This window comes from Stigmatopora nigra, unplaced genomic scaffold (assembly GCF_051989575.1).
Source record: "Stigmatopora nigra isolate UIUO_SnigA unplaced genomic scaffold, RoL_Snig_1.1 HiC_scaffold_26, whole genome shotgun sequence".
NCBI lineage: Eukaryota > Metazoa > Chordata > Actinopteri > Syngnathiformes > Syngnathidae > Stigmatopora > Stigmatopora nigra.
In genome coordinates this window covers 1,612,986-1,626,016 of record NW_027551605.1, presented here as the reverse complement: position 1 = coordinate 1,626,016, position 13,031 = coordinate 1,612,986, and the positions used below count along the sequence as shown (strand labels likewise).

At 36.5% G+C, this 13,031-nt stretch overlaps 1 protein-coding gene across 1 annotated transcript in view; it reads left to right on the top strand.

Annotated features, from left to right (window-relative positions):
* Positions 1-3,235, top strand: part of meis2b (Meis homeobox 2b) — a 37,644-nt gene extending 34,409 nt beyond the window's left edge. The window contains exon 13 of the mRNA XM_077711571.1: positions 2,236-3,235. The gene's annotated coding sequence lies outside the window, so the exon portion shown is untranslated. The remainder of the gene's footprint in view (positions 1-2,235) is intronic.
* The last annotated feature ends 9,796 nt before the right edge of the window (positions 3,236-13,031 follow it).

Sequence of the window (13,031 nt, the reverse complement as noted above, 5' to 3'; positions counted from 1 at the left end):
CTGTTCCTTCACCCCCTATCAGCTTCCTACTGCTGCTGACAGGTCTCAAATCAAGACATATTGCCAGCAAAAGGCATTCATGCACAGAGAATTTTATTTAACACCCACACTCCTCTGCTCAATGAGCCATGCTGTAATGACACTTACCTTGATTAATAGAGCTCTTTATATGTAAATAGAAGATTCATTTGCCTCATTATTTATCCAGTAGACCAATTTTTGCCAGCTGCCTCATTCCGTGTTTGACAATCCCACGAATGTTTCTAATTGAGCTCAAACATTATTATTATGTTTTACGTAGGGGACAAAAGAATAAAGAAAGATCGACATGGCATTTCAGCCAGAATAAATATGGTATGATGTGTATTTGGTGGAAATTTAATTTAACTACTTCTTTTTCGATGATGAATGGGTAGTTACAATGTAGTCCAATAAAGGCTGGCATGATTTCCTCCCCCAATTTCATCCTCAGTGAGAGCTGATACCACCATTTCCTTAAGACTGCAAAAAATAGTACGTACACTTGTTCCAAATCCATAATATTTAACCTTTAACCAGCATGGCAATTTCTTAGGAAAAAAAAAAAAAATATATATATATATATATATATATATATATATATATATATATATATATATATATATATATATATATATATATATATATATATATATATATATATATATATATATATATATATATATATATATATATATATATATATATATATATATATATATATATATATATATATATATATATATATATATATATATATATATATATATATATATATATATATATATATATATATACAGTGTTCCCTCGGATATCGCGGTTAATGGGGACCGGGACCCCCCGCAATAGCTGCGTTTCCGCGAAGTAGGTGTGCCCCTTCAAAAATGCTTAAAGAAACGTGTAACACGTGCACAAAAGCACCACCAAGCAAAAACATCATAGTAGTCCGGATTCTGCAGTATTTTTGCACGTAAGAAACATCGTTATTGGGAGTTGTGAGCATTGTTTTTTTGGGCGGTGAAGATGCGCCTAGAACAGCCATGACATCATCAATGCGATTCCTGAACTTTCACCATGTTATTGACCATTTCTTTGGCCTTTTTTTGATGCAATTGCTAATTCTTATTGAATATTTTGTTTCCACCTCTTGTAAAATGATGTAATTCATAATTTTATTTAATATCTTTAAATTTTTTATTTATTTTTCCGCGATAGCTGAAGCGCGAAGTACCGAGGGAACACTATATATATATATATATATATATATATATATATATATATATATATATATATATATATATATATATATATATATATATATATATATATATATATATATATATATATATACATATACATATATATATATATATATATATATATATATATATATATATATATATATATATATATATATATATATATATATATATATATATATATATATATATATAAACGAAAAATTCAACTGTCTAAATTGTAAATCACGGTTTATAAGGACTATGCAAAAGGCACAAATAAAAGGCAATTACTGTTAAGTAATTACAAATTCACTGGGTAAAATCAAAAGACATGTCACTGTTGTAGGTGTCCTTGTCATTCACATCACCTTCTGCATCAGCGTAGAGTTTCTGAAGGACTCATTGTCACTGGCATTAGCTCGCGCTTGCTGGAGAAGTTACAAACCAGTCGGGTCATCTGACCTGAAACATTGTATCTGGTAATACTCTGAGCCGTCGAGAGCGTTGGTCAGTCCGCATCCCTTAAACGACTGGATGATTAGATCCTTCGGCAGCTGATCCATAGCATCGACAATCCATTTCAAATAAACTTTCATTGATGTTGCTCTCATGTTGCCGAATTTTGTGTAGCTCTTCTCGCCGTGCAAAACATCCAGTTCTTGTAGAACTGTCAGACTTTGGCCTTGAATGGACCATTCCATGAGACATCAGGGGCCTGTATAAATTCGGTGCAGCCTCCTGGAATCACTGCTATCTCAAATATGTCTCGTATCTCAAGGCAAAAAATTGCTCCAATTTTCCTCGTATCTCAAATTTCTCATGTTAGGACACTTGTTTGTCAAGGTATTAATGAGTATACACACACTTACATAGTATTTGTCAACATATTTTATTGTCATCCCATTTTTTTCACTATTGAGTGTGCTACTTCATCTAGTGTTTTTTTTGTTTGTTTGTTTGTTTTTTGTCCGTCCAGGCCTATATGATTGGCTCAGGGATCTTCATTCAGTTTGTGGAGCTCAAGGCCGTTGGTGCATTCCCACTTGAACACCCCTGGCGCCCCAACTTCATCATTGTTGCCCTGTGACAGCCACATGCGCGGATGAAGAGGATTGCGTGTGGGAAAATGCACCACCTGTTACTGCAACTTTCTTTGAATACAGTTAAGAGACTTCAGTATGAAATGACGGGAAACGCAGGAGCGCAAAAACACGTGGCTTTATGTCTGCTTTATATGGGCGGGATCAAGACATTTACAACATAAGTGGTTACACATTTCCCCTTTAATTTCATTTTAAATTATTTATTTATTTAGTTTTACAGGCACCTTTTAATTTATTTTTTCTTAATCGAATATGTAAAGCTTTGATCCCAAAATGTTTGCATCGTCCTGTTCAAACAATTAATATAAAGTCATAAAGTACACAACACACAAATGAAAACACTGTGGAATATATTTGAAAATATGTATAATATTTGTTGTGCTCCATATTTGTGCTTTTTCCTTGCGTTTTTTTACAATGACTGCTCTTGGGACCACCAACCTTGACTAATGACGTTTTCATGTTTATTTTTGATTCATTCATTCTTTTTCCTTACCGCTCTTCCCCAGCTATGTAGGGGCGACAAATGAGGAACACCTTGAATTGGTGGCCAGCCAATCGCAGCAGGTTTTTTTTAATTTTCTTATAATGATTTTCTGTGTATGTGCAACCCGAAATAAATTCATAAAATGATTATTCAATTTGGATCATATGTAACTGATTTTTATTGCCGAAAAAGTGAAAAGTCGAAACCTAAACCAAATGCACACAAAATAAAGAAAAAATTACAAACGCATCGTGTGTTGGTGTGACGGAGGACTTTGGAAAGTGTGAAAGATAGAGGTGTCGTGTGTGGGTATTGTAAAGGGGGAAAAACAAAATTAGTTGTCGGAGCAGGTCACGTATCCATCTTCGGTTCGATAGTAGACGGAATTGCTGTTGTCTGCTATTAGATTGATCGTGACAGCCATGATGGATGGGGTGCCAGTGTGCGTGTGCGTGTACGTGTGTGTGTGTGTGTGTGTGTGTGTGTGTGTGTGTGTGTGTGTGTGTGTGTGTGTGTGTGTGTGTGTGTGTGTGTGTGTGTGTGTGTGTGTGTGTGTGTGTGTGTGTGTGTGTGTGTGTGTGTGTGTGTGTGTGTGTGTGTGTGTGTGTGTGTGTGTGTGTGTGTGTGTGTGTGTGTGTGTGTGAATGAATGAATGAATTCAAGTATATGGAAGTGTTTTTGCACGGAATAAAATATTTTGTTTTCACTTTGTTTCTGCTCTTTAGTATACTTGCTATTTTTTCTTCCTATTTGTATGGCTCCTAGTTTACTGGACGGAAATATAAATACATAAATGAATAAATAGTAAATGATTAAACTGCACGAAGGAGCTAATTCATGGCTTACAAACTGTAACAAAAATCTGTGGTTTGTATTGGCAATACATACATTATATGTGTCCATATGCATTTTAATGCATAACTATTTAATTAAGCATACTCCAAAGAAATCACAACGGGATTACACATTTAAAGGAAGGGTAGTTTTATTGTTTTTTTTCAAAACAAATGAACAAGAATATTTAATGCAATATATTCTATTATATTTATTATATTACATTACAATACATTACATTACATTACATTACGTTACATTGCGTTACGTTACGTTACATTACGTTACGTTACATTACGTTACGCTACGCTGCGTTGCGTTGCCTTACCTTACCTTACCTTACCTTACATTACCTTACATTACCTTACATTACATTACATTACGTTACAATACATTACGTTACGTTACGTTACATTACGTTACGCTACGCTACGCTGCGTTGCCTTACCTTACCTTACCTTACCTTACATTACATTACCTTACATTACCTTACATTACCTTACATTACATTACATTACATTACGTTACGTTACGTTACATTACGTTACGTTACGCTACGCTACGCTGTGTTGCCTTACCTTACCTTACCTTACCTTACATTACATTACCTTACATTACCTTACATTACATTACATTACATTACATATTCACCAAATACATAAATATTTGTAAGGTACATGTTTAAATACCCCATTGCTCGCATATTCTAACAAAATAATCTAAGGATCAAAATGTCAGTTATATAGGAGAAAACTTAATATTTGCAGTAAATTTTTGAATGAATAGCTAGACACAGCTCGAATGATCATATAGGCAGCATTATTAAAGGACAAATGCCAAGTAACACTTCCCTGTCTTTCTCATATCTTTTGCGCCAGCAAGACTAATTGGTACGCTCTGCACAAGATAAATGCGTTCTGAAAGGTGCCGGAAACGTGCTTCTGTCTTCATGATATATAGGTCAGAGCAGAAGTATCACGTGATTCCCAAAATGTATACTTTTCTCTGAAATGGAATAATATTGCCTTATTTTGGCTCCTTGTGTCTATTTTGTCAGTAATAAAAACTACACGGCTAGGGAAATCATGAAACAATAAAATGTGTACTTTTTAAAATCAAGATAAAAATCAATTTACTTGTCTATTCCAAGTGAGGGCAATGCATGCATACGCCATAATGTTTTAAAAAGGAGAAAGAGAAGAAATATATTCAGACCATATTTTTTCTCCCCACCCAAAAACATCATATGATAGAATTACATATTTTAGTATTACCACTGACATTATTACCATAGTTTGTAAAGAGGGCATAACTACCCGATGAATGTTGTTGTCATCCTTTGTTGATATGCTCTAGTCCAGACATGGGCAAACTACGGCCCGCGGGCCACATACGGCCTGTTAGGCTTTTTAATCCGGCCCGCCGACGTTGTCCAATTTATTTATTTATTTCAACCCCAAGATGGTGCCGTCACGCGGAAGCCAATGGCTGTAGCTCTGTCCACTCTTATTTGTTTTTTGTGTTTTACAGCCCTTCTATCTTTTTTTAAATGACATTTTAATATTTCTTAATACATTCCTTTACTTACTTGACTTTGCACTTTATACTTTTTACTTTAATGATGAGTATGTTTATACTTTAGTCCTTTTTTACTGTTTATGTTTCATATGTACTGTTAACGGATGCACTTTTTTATGTGTATCCTATCTTGTGCTGACCCGGCCCATCTGTCAAGTTTTTTAAAGTCAATATGGCCCCCGGGCCCAAAAGTTTGCCCACCCCTGCTCTAGTCTATCAACCATGGCAAAACGCTTTTATTGGAGCTGTAACGTTCCGTGTATGACTAATTTTGAACAATCATATAATTTCTTTTCCGTTTTAGACTTGTATTATTGCTGTTACGGCTGGGCGGCTGAGTTTTAGCGCGTCGGCCTAACAGCTCTGTGGTCCAGGATTCGAATCCAGGTCGGCCTAACTCTGTTGAGTTTGCATGTTTTCCCTAGGCCTGCGTGGGTTTTCTCCGGGAACTACGGTTTCTTTCCACATTCCAAAAACATGCATTGGAGGCTGATTGAACACTCTAAATTGCAGCTCTGTACGAGTGTGAGTGTGAATGGATGTCCGTCTCGTTGTGCCCTGCGATCGGCTGGCCACCGATTCTCGGTGTCTGGCCCGAAGAATGCTGAGATAGGCTCCAGCATCCCTCGCGACCCTAGTGGGGAGAAAGCAGTGCAGAAAATGAATGAATGAATGAATGAATATATATATATATATATATATATATATATATATATATATATATATATATATATATATATATATATATATATATATATATATATATATATATATATATATATATATATATATATATATATATATATGTATATATGTATATATATATGTATATATATATATATATATATATATATATATATATATATATATATATATATATATATATATATATATATATATATATATATATATATATATATATATATATATATATATATATATATATATATATATATATATATATATATATATATATATATATACACATATACATATACATATACACATATACACATATACACACATATATATATATATATATATATATATATATATATATATATATATATATATATATATATATATATATATATATATATATATATATATATATATATATATATATATATATATATATATATATATATATATAAATACACAGATCAATAGATCTGGACATTTAGATAAAATGTGACTATAGGTATAAAAAATGCAAGTGATCAAACCACTCCTGGAACACACTATTACGTTGAGGTACCACTGCCTGTGCAATTTTCTTTGTCCTGTGTTCTGAGTGTGGCAGAGTACTGCAATTGGAGTGCTGATGTGGACTGCTTGAATTACAAACAATTACCAATGTTTGACAAAATCTTCCAAACTCGCCTGTTTTCTTCTGTATCATGTCAGATTCCATTGAAAACACCACAACTCTAAATTACAAAATACAAATACAAAAAATTAAACTTATTACTTGAATTCATTGATTATTGCCCTATTTAGAATATTTTTAAATGTAATCTTTTGTTTTGCCATTGTAGTATGTCAGTGTTGTCTCATTGAGTGAGTGTTTCACTATCTTAGACACAAAGTGTCCTATTGACTTGAATTTACTTAGAGAAGTGTTTTTGGTCAGGCTGCCTCTTCACCCCCTGCAGCTAAATCTGGCTCTGGACATAAATATTTTCTTTCAAATTAGAAGGGAAGTGAAGAGAATTGTGACAGGCACTCTTGACATCGAACTTGCCGCACTTCCCTCTGTTTCAGAATTAAAGTGACACATGTCCACCCAGGTTTTTAACCTGACAGTTTTGGTAGCACTATTGTCCAGCTTTTTTTGGCAGTTCCATATACTATACTTTGCACATCACCATGACCTTAAGACAGTGCTTCGTAATTATTTTCTGTCATGCACCACCCTAGGAAAAATAAAACATCTCGTGCATAGTATCATTTGTCTATAAAATTGTTATAAGTAAACCACTGAAACCTTATTAATGTATAAGAGAATAAAAAAACAAATATCGACCAACTCATAACAAAGAACAGCTATATTAATGGTAACAGAAAATATTTAAAGTGCATCTGAAATTTAAAAATTAAATTAAATCCTTAATTGTACTATAAACATTTTTTATACCGACCATGTCAAACCATATAATTAAATTAATTAACGTCAATAAACAATAATGCATTCCAACTGATCATCAACATTAACTCAGAAGCACAATATAAAAAAAAAACTTTGACAAAAAATATGTAAAATACTAATTTTTACAGATTTTCTTATATCAAAGATGAACCTGTATTTGCTTTTCAGAGCAGCAACAGCAGAATAACCAGTCTTACACAAGTAAGAAGTTCAAAATGGAAGAAGAATAGCTCTGTCCATTCTTATTTGTTTTACGTGTTTTACAGCCCCTCTATCTTTTTTTTAAAGTACATTTTAGTATTTCTTAATACATTCCTTTTTACTTTGTACTTTATACTTTTTACTTTAATGATGAGTGATGATTATGTTAATACTTTGGTCCTTTTTTCTGTTTATGTTTCATATGTACTGTTAACAGATGCAGTTTTTTTGTCAAATTTCTGGTCTAAGTTGTAACTATGTGGGGTTTTTTTTGTATCTGCAACCCCCCCCCCCCCCCACCTCCTTCTTGCTACTGTCACAATGAAATTTCCCAAATACGGGATGAATAACTTTATCCAATCCAATCCAATCTTGATGAGAGTCCGAAGTCCTTTTCTCATCCCTGCCATGGTCTGTGCACCATCACTGCAAACACCAATGCAGTTCTCCCATTCTCAGTCAGGAAGCAGTCTAGCATTTTGAAGAGCTCTTCAGCTGTGGCTGTCTCTCACACAGGGAAATTGTCATGGAAAATGTACATAAGCAATAAACAAAGTCTTTGTTGCTGTTGTTGTTGTTGTTGTTGTTGTTGTTGTTGTTGTTGTTGTTGTTGTTGTTGTTGTTGCACTACAAGCGCCTGAGGATTGCCCTCAGATAGCGCTAGAGTTGCCACTGGAACGCGGGTTATTTCATCCGGGGGGTAGTCGGAGGTGAGGGGCAGTCAAATGTCTCCGGCTGGATGAAAAACGTAGGGTGCCACGTTCCTTGTTGGCAGCTCTGAGTGGTATTTGTTGGAATTCGCAGGCCGCGGCGAGCGGCCTCTCAGGAGACACCACGTGAAGGTTTCCAACTGTGTCTCCCCTTTGTTGCTGTCAGTTGCTTCATCAAATTGCAAGGCCAAACGTTTGTCTTTGAGTTTGTCTACCAGCTGTTCTTAAAGATAACCAGCAATGTCATTTATGTCTAGCCACAGTATTATTGGGCATAAGGATAGTTTTTATTTTTATTTTTGCTGCATCATCCAGCATGATAGAGACCTGTCTAATGCTGCTGGTAGCATCAGGTCTTCTGCTATCCCCTGCTATTCGCATATCCTCAAAAGGGTCGCGGGGATAGCTGGAGACAAACCCAGCTGACTTCGAGCGAAAGGCAGACTACACCCTAGTCTGGTCACCAGTTGGTTGTAGACACATCCATATGCACTCACAATCATAGCGCCACCAGCGGGAATGAAGTCCGCGCCTGCCCACATTGAGGGAAACCTTTACACTACGAGGCTGCCAGAATCTGCATTTTGTAGCTGGGAATTTCTTTTGTATCTAGAGACAAATTTCCCATTGAGGCCTTTTGTAACCTGATCTTTTTCCTATGTAGCGACATTCCTAAGCAGAGGCACTACTGTATACATACAGTGCCGTGTAAAAGTATTTGCCCCCTTTCTGATTTCTGTCTATTTTGCATATTTATCATACACAAAGGATTAGAATCATCAAACCAATTTTAGTGTGACAAAGTGACAAGCCAAGGAAATAGAAAATGCACTTTCTAAATGATGACATCATTTACCAAGGGAGTAAATTACAAGGAGCTTGTTGGAATGAGTGGTTAGCGGATCGGTCTCACGGCTCTGGGGTCCTGGGTTCAAGTCCAGGTCGATTGACCTGTGTCGAGTTTGCATGTTCACCATGGGTCTGTGTGGGTTTCCTGTGGGTACCCTGTTTTCTTCCCACATTCCAAAAACATGCATTGTAGGCTGATTGGACACTCTAAATTGCTCCTGGGTATCGGTGTAAGTGTGCATGGGTGTCCGTCTCCTTGTGCCCTGCAATTCGCTGGCTACCAATTCATACCTAGGTCTACAATGTCTCGTGTATCTTGTGTCTGTCTTGCTACTTGAAATTCAATTTAGCTTTCCTACAATTGTAATTAGTCATAGTTATTTTGTCATTTAACAAAGGGGGCAATTACTTTTTCACAGAGGGCTAGCCAAGTTTGTCATTTTTTCTGCCTTAGTAAATAAAATCATCCTTTAAAAAACTGCATTAAATCTTTCCTTCGGTTATCTCCCTGTCATACGAAAATGGATTTGATGGTCTGAAACCTGTGAAACACAGTAATCAGAAAGGGTGCAAATACTTTTTCACGGCATTGTGTATTTATAGTGACATCACAAACAAATTACTGTACATTTGTAATTTATACCAAATTAAAAAATGTTTTCAAAGGAAAATTGAAATTCAAAGATTTGAAAAATGCATTCAGATTTAATTTCTCAAAATTAACTTCAAAATATTATTAAAACATATCTTCCCAACATTTCAAATATCTCCTCACCACTTCACACGCATACAGGCACAAGGCTCTGCCCAATGAATGAATAAACCCAGACAGGGTTCATCCATCACCTCACTTCTGTGCCTTGCAAAGAGCAATTTGACAGGAACGGTCAAATAACGTTTAGTACACGGGGAACCCTGTGTTTGTGGAGAGATTATTACTGTCACAAATTTAATGGATTAGCTTGGACCAGCAAAGGATCACCCAATGAAACTCAGAGGCTGTGCATTAGCATAGCTATCAGAGGTACAAGCAGGCAGCAGCAGGTTGGTGATTGACAGATAGAGGTGGGCGACCAGCAGACATGCAGCCAGTCCAAGCAGCATGGAGCCAATTATATAAGGAGAAGCAGGGTCATTCATCATTTAGTTGGACACATGTCCAGCCACACAAAGGGGAGCTGGGGGCCTCAGTTAGCTTCCCAAGATGGAGATGATGCTCATTAGATTGGACTGTCTTGTCTCGGAGTAATACAGAATGCCCAGGTTTCGCATTGAAAGCATTATAGCAAAGCTGTTCTGTCAGAAATACATGAATGACCAATGAAGGTTATCAATATGACAATACATTTCATGCTTTGTTCAGTCAAAAAATAATAATAATAATTAAGGCATCATTTCCTTGCATTGATTGTTTTGTTTTGTTATAACCATATATTGTATATTGAAGTATAAGTTGAATGGTATGGCTATAATTTTCAGGGTTTACTCATGTGATTAGATTAAAGGAATGAATAAATATCGTTAAGGTTCTGGGGTTGCGGGTTCAATTGCAGGTTGGTCCTCACTGTGGGGAGTTTGCATGTTTTCGCCAGGTTTGCACGGGTTTTTTCCAGGTACTCCGGTTTCCTCCCACATCCCAAAATCACGCAGGGTTGACTGGTTGAGCACTCTAAATTGCCCATAAGTATGAGGGAGAGTGTGAATGGTTGTCTGTCTCTTTGTGTTCATCAATTGACTGGCACAGTACTGTTTAAGATTAGCCAGAATATATCAACCACTGTTTTTGTCTTCTCTACCTCTTCTGCCACCCTACATTCTATGGTACCAGGAAGTAAAAAAATATCCATTCATTCATTTATTTTGTGTCCTGATTATTATCACAAGGACTGCAGGGGTGCTGAAGCCTATCCCAATTAACTGCAGGCAACAGGCAGAAAACACCCTGAATTGGTGGCCAGCTAATCGCAGGGCACAAGGAGACAGACCACCATTCTTACACATACTCACACATAGAGGCGATTTAGAGTGTTCAACCAGTCTACAATTTTAAATGTGGTTTTGGAAACTGACAAAAACAAGGGACAGTCTGAAACCAGCTGGGCGCAACTAATGGGCCACAGGTGTTGCACAGCGATGTTCATTCGGCTCAATCAAATGCTGAAATAAAAACAATATAATTGAGAACACCAGTAGATATGACAGTTGTAGATAAAAAAGACTGATAATCCAAAAGGAGACATACAGAGATTTTTCTGACTTTCAGGCAGGATTTAGCTCATTCATACTGTAGAAACAGATTCACATGCCCAAATCTAGACTTTGGCACCATAAAACAGATGATTTATGATCTATTATGTAATCTGTGTAATATATGTACTACTATATTTTGCTCAAGTGTGTGTCCACAATCAGAAAGATTCACCCCCTTCCTTCCAATATGGATTGGACGTCCACTGACGTCATTGGCAGCCACTATGTTAACTAGGAATGGGCCAAAAATGCCCCAAAATTACATGAAGTAACCAATGAAGTGGAAACGATCCAAAATTCCCCATATTTTTTAAAACAGTGACATGGAATTCACTAGACATCCTTTTCACTCAAAGAGGGTGGACTGGCTGTGAGTGCTTATCTTTCGAGGTCATTTTTGACTGGGAGGGACGAATGTAAGAATGTTCATTTGTCACTACACGGTCAAAATGAATTAGACGTCTAAGGCTGTCAATGGCAGCCTGTGAGTTTACTTAATTTGCTATAAATAAATTAGTCTGATCTACATACGATCTAATTCCCATGAGTCTGCCCCTTGAAGCAAAATGAGTTTGACATTATTGTTACAGTATTGCAACAGAAAATATACAAAAACATACCTCATAATCAAGACCAGGTCACACATCATGAAGCCCTGCTGCCCTCCACTAATTACACACTATAACGCACTGTATAAAACTCATTTTAAAAAAAAAACACTTGACATTTGCTCTTCATCCAATTACTTAATATCCATGGCTGAACACATGTTTAATCAACATTTATATGCCCGGGGGATGCAGAGGGAATGCTTCACACCACCACCACCCCAGCCACATTAGGACTCAATCCCTCGGGCATCTATAGCAAGAATCATTGTTTACATTTACCCCTTTCCCGCTGTTTTTCCTACTTGTTTTTTGGGGTCTCTGGTACAAGCATGTGGGTGTGAGTGTGGCTTGGTGGTTATGGATGTACAAGAGATATTGACTCCTCACAGTAGGGTGTTTGCTGAGCAGATGACTCCAACAGCATCTAGAATGTAGGCAAATGCATGAGTGGTTTACAAATATGCATGAAAGTGTAAGGTATGGATTTTGTCGTTTTGTTGGGGATTCTTCTCTATGTGACTTGTCCTTGAGATTGGCCCTTGAGTTCACCTTAGTACACTGTGTTAGAGTCAGTGGCGGGCCTTCAAGGCCTTCTCCGCTGGCCTAAGAAATATCTGAATCATATATTATAATTTGTCCATGATACATCACATTTCAGCAATTGTCTGTTGCCAGGGTCAGAAATCTGCCTCAAGGCCTTCACAATCAGTTCTGCGGGCTCTGCTGCATTAAACAAGCGTTAATAAGACTGTTGCTTTAACCAATCAGAATTCGATTTGGTGACACTAAGGCCATTTTGCAGGCAGAGGGATACGTCATCGCTATAATTGGCTAGTAGGCAGACCAAAGCCAAAGTGAGCAGGCCAGAGATCGCAAACTCCACCCACAATGGCCGACGGTGGAAAACAAATGGATTTGGTTGCAGATTTGCTCACAAAGCTATTTTCCAGACTGATGTTTCCAGAAAATTGACATCATTAACAAAGGGCGGTCAACTCCA